The sequence below is a fragment of the Formica exsecta genome, unplaced genomic scaffold, assembly GCF_003651465.1.
Source record: "Formica exsecta isolate Colony F162 unplaced genomic scaffold, ASM365146v1 scaffold1136, whole genome shotgun sequence".
Lineage (NCBI taxonomy): Eukaryota > Metazoa > Arthropoda > Insecta > Hymenoptera > Formicidae > Formica > Formica exsecta.
In genome coordinates, this window is record NW_021848476.1 from 245827 (window position 1) to 250470 (window position 4644).

At 52.3% G+C, this 4644-nt stretch overlaps 1 long non-coding RNA gene across 3 annotated transcripts in view; it reads right to left on the bottom strand.

Moving 5' to 3' along the window:
• Positions 1 to 4644, bottom strand: part of LOC115237239 — a 97896-nt gene that overhangs the window by 92160 nt on the left and 1092 nt on the right. Inside the window, exon 1 of one of the 3 annotated variants that reach the window (XR_003884323.1) lies at positions 3936 to 4142. The exons of the other annotated variants lie outside the window; for them this stretch is intronic. This is a non-coding gene — a long non-coding RNA (uncharacterized LOC115237239). Of the gene's footprint in view, positions 1 to 3935; positions 4143 to 4644 lie in introns of those variants that run through there. 3 annotated transcript variants of the gene reach the window in all.

The window sequence follows — 4644 nt, forward strand, 5'->3', positions numbered from 1 at the left end:
TCCTCCCTCCTCTCTCTCTCTCTCTCCCTATCCCTATCCTTTCCGCGTTCTCTTTCTCTCCGTATTACGCCGTTTCTCCCTCTTCTTCCGGCCGGCTCACTCATTGAAAACCGGCTCTAGAGCTTCTACCGCGCGCGCCGGCCGGCTTTGCATTCGCGCTCACTCGCTCGCGTGTTTAGCGCGATAGTGATAGACACGTACGTATGCGCGCGCCCGTATGTATTTTATAGCGCAGACGTCAGAACACGTGTACCGCTCGTTAGAGTATAGCGAGAGCGAGAGAGAGAGAGAGAGGGAGAGAGGGAGAGCCTCGGCGATCGCACGTCGCGTGTACATACGTTACACATACGGTATACGGTAACGATCGGCGGTTGCCGCTGTTCCATCCCTCGGCGACGGACATTCGGCGAGGTCCCTTCGATCCCGTGACACGGCAACTTTTTTTCTCGAGGTGGCGGATATTAAATCGTTAATAAGTCAATTTATGTTCGCACAGAGAGAGAGAGAGAGAGAGAGAGCGCGAGGGTGAACTGCCGAAAAGGTTGCTCGAGCGCGCCGGAAGTGGATATCCGGCAATTCCGAGGCACTGCGAGCACTTTGGGAATTGTTATACGTACACTCGCGTATACATTTCGTAAATTTTATATATATAGAGTGTTTCAAAGTTAAATGATCAATCTTTGTCAGTTTTACGAGTAGAAATAAGAAAAAAATGTTATGTAATCATAAGTCTCCAGAACCTGCATGTAGCATTTATTAATCTTTTTTTCACGATGCAAATCGATAGAGAGAAAAAGACGGGAGAGAAAATATGGATTCATCGATCGATGGATCGATCTTTCCGGCGTTCTTCTCAACAACTCGGCAACTTCCTCGCGCCTCCATCGCCGAAAGTTGTCGCGCGCGCGCGGACGTAATGTTTATAAAGCTTCGCCAGAGCTCTCTCTCTTCTCTCTCACTCATCCTGCGCGCAATCAACGAGCTATAATCCGTTCAGTTGCACGACAAAGTTTCAAACTCGTCGGGCGGCCGCCCACACGCGGCTGTCCGCGGCGACAGCGACTGCGGCGATGCCGGGGGATGGAGAGAAGGAAGGAGAGGGAAGGGGAGGGAGCGGGAGCGGGAGCGGAAACGCATACCGAGAGCAATTATGACGTGCATGGTAACGTTTAAACGGCGGCGACGCGCCAGCCGCGTTAAATACCGTCGAATATAACATTTCTGCCGACACGACACCCCTTCCCAACCCCTATCCCTCTACCCACGTTCCCTTCCCCCGTCGCGCGCGCATTGCGGCGCGTCATCGCGCGTAAATACTGACGTCACCGCGCGTCGTCGTTCGCGCGCCGCGGCCGCGGACGCTGCGATGTGCGAAAGATCGCTCCGCTTTATCGCGAGCGCGACGCGTAAAAATAGATGCGTTTTAATGCCTCTCGCCGTCGTCGTCGTCATTGTCGTCATTCTCGTTGTCGTCGGTAGCGCAACAGCAGAGCGGAAGACGTTTACGAGATTCAAATTAGGTAGAAAACTCGATTAACGATGCAGAATCGCCGCTCGTTGATCGTTCGTCGGCGTGATTATCGTGAAAATACGGAAACCAGTTTTACGCCATCCGGATGAGAAAGAGAGAGAGAGAGAGCCCGCGCGACGTTTCTTGTATATATCGTGATCGCGCTGGGCATATTTGACTTCGAAATAGCTCAATTTTTTCAATAATCGTCTTTTTTTAAATATATATTTGCTGAAATATATATATATATATCTTGAAAATATCGGAAATATATGGATGTGGCAGCATTCAAAGATAAACAGTCTAATGATTCTCAAAGAGAGTGTGTGTGTGCGCGCGCTTCAATATATTCCACCTTAACGAGCGTTCGTTTAGCTCATTTTTAAAAGTACGAATCTTGAAAAAAAGATAAAGAAAAAACGTAGAGGATAATGCCGGGAAAACGAACGCAAAACCAAATAATCTCAAGCGCTTCGACAAGCTCGCTCGCTCGCTCGCGCATCTCCGACGAAGCGGCGGACCTCATTTTTCGACATTCGCCTTTAACGAACGTTTCCCTTCGTATAGTACGTCCTCTCGAGTTGGTACGGCGCGCACGTAATGATGCCGCGCGATAAAACCGCGCGTCTCGGCGACGACGACGACGACGATGACGGGATCTCCGACTATCGTCGTCGTCGTCGTCGTCGTCGTCGTCGTCTTTCGATCGCGAGAGTTCGACTTTATTCCGCAGTTTTCCACACACCGCGTACACATACATTCACACACACATACATACATATATATATATATATATACGAAGAGAGCAAAGGGATGGCGGCATGTTCGATGCTCTCACCGTTGGCTCTCGTGTGCACGGTTCGTAGGGCATGTAACCGCGTAGGTGTAAGCATACGTACATACACATGCACGCGTGTTACATAGACGTTATATATACGTGTGCACGTGTGCAAGGCGTTTTCCACCTCGCGTACTTACACGCGCCTCTCTCCACGGGGACGAGAGAGGTAGTAGTATGTACATAAGCTACGCGGGCAGAGGCTAGGTACTATCTAGTATCTAGTAATACGGGGTACTAGGTACGTGCGCGCCGCGGACGCCAAATAGTGGTTCGCATATTCAGAGATAGCGACGTCGCTCAGCGCGATCGCCCCTGATTTAGGCCCTCGTTCCGTCCTACTCTCTCTTCCGCACATTCTCTCTCTCTCTCTCTCTCTCTCTCCCCCTCTCCCTCTCTCGCGCTCTCGCGAATCTCTCCTCCCTTCGTCACCCGACCGCGTTTCTCCCTCGGTCGTCGTTCCATCTTCCCTCGCGCGCTCGCACACAGACATATACACGTACACGGGCGTGTGTACGTACGTGTGAGTTCGCGCGCACGGGAAACACACACACACACACACGCGCGCGCGCGCGCGTATACGCGCGACACACACACACAGCGATGATAGGGTCCACGGATAACGTCCTCGATACGCCGCGCGGCAACGGCGGCACGACATCGAGGCGCTCCGAAAAGCGCTATCTCGCAGCACCTCGCTCGGAGCCTCGACTAATCAGCGCTTCGATCCGTGCTTTCGAGCGTCCTACTTTGATCATCGCCCGCTTCGCTCGTTCTCTCTGTGAGCGCGACGCTGTGTAACGACGTTGTACCGTGTATAAATCGGAGATCCGCGCGAGGAAATTCTCTCTCTCTCTCTCTCTTTCTCTCTCTCTGTCTCTCTGTCTCGCGAACGAATCGCGAGCGTGCGCGCGACCCTCGGCGACGAGATACGTCGATGAAGAGCCGCGATATATTTAGACGACGGATCGCGCGTCCATCTTTCGCTTCGACGAGCGCGCGTCGGAGTTTTCGTTCGAATCTATCCGCTTTAAAGTACGCCGATTTCGCCGCGTTTAACAATCTCGCGCCTTCGTTACTGCGCGCCATTTTCCGTCTCGCGCGCGCGACTTCACGTCTCTCCTCACCCGGGTCGAACGTTAAAAATCTCACCAACGCGGAACGAAATGGGTCAACGCGTTGACGAGAAGACTCGCACCCTTGAGAAAGCGATATAATTAATGTACAAATTCGCGAAAACGCACACAAACACGCGCGCCGGCGGACACGGCATTACGGCGAACTCAAAAAAACGAGGTAGATTTACGAGCGCGATGCGAAATTCCGAATTGACTCGGTATACACGGTAAAACTGTATAAGCAGCGGTAATTAAGCGGGAAAGGAAGCGGAAGAAAAAAAAAATGAGAGCGAAAAATCTCAAAATATATATCTCGAAATACATATAATTTCCATCAAGTAGCGTGGCTGTGTTAAAATCAACACCGCGGGCTCTATTTATCATCGCAAGCTGCTCACGTTTATTTACATACATATCCATATCATATAATAAATATCATATAATACATATATATATGTATAATACATACATATTGGTCCTTAAGCGAGCGCGTGCGTCCAATCTAAAAGTCCGTAAAATTGTAAATTACTGCTCTACGCTACTGCGACAATGAGCGCGAAGGAAAGCGCGAGCGCGGCCTCGCGTTGTTAAGTTGGTGGTTGAGAAACACTGAGCCAGCTGCCGCGGCGCGGTGGTATCTCCGCGTTGTCTGCTACCTCACACCCTCGTCTTGCGTCCCACGTGGATGCCGGTCGAAGGGGTCGCGCGGAATGAGGGTGACGCGCGGGGCCGTGGCAGCGCGGAGCGCGGCGCGGCGCGGCGCGGCCGGAGCGACGGGGAGATGAGAAGGGACTGTGGAAGGGGGGGCAGGGGGAGGCAGAGGGGAAGGACGGAATGACGGCGCGGCGAGGCGAGGCGTGGCGCGGCACGGGGAGAGACGGCCGAGGGCAACGTCGGCGATGAGGGAAGCGCGAAGGGGGACGAAGGGGAGGAGGTAGGTAGGTTGCTTCGGTATGGGTTGGGTCGGGTGGTCAGAGGGGGCGGAAGTGGGCGAAAGGGTCGAGGGATACCGCCGTTACCGTCGCCGCCACCCACTGACCATCTCTATACCCTACCTACCTACCTACCCTCGTCGTCGTCGTAGTCGTTGTCATCCAGGCATCTCTCTACTACGTGCCTACAAAAAAAAAAAAAAAAAAAAAAAAAAAAAAAAATTAAAAAAATTTTTGAAGAAAAAA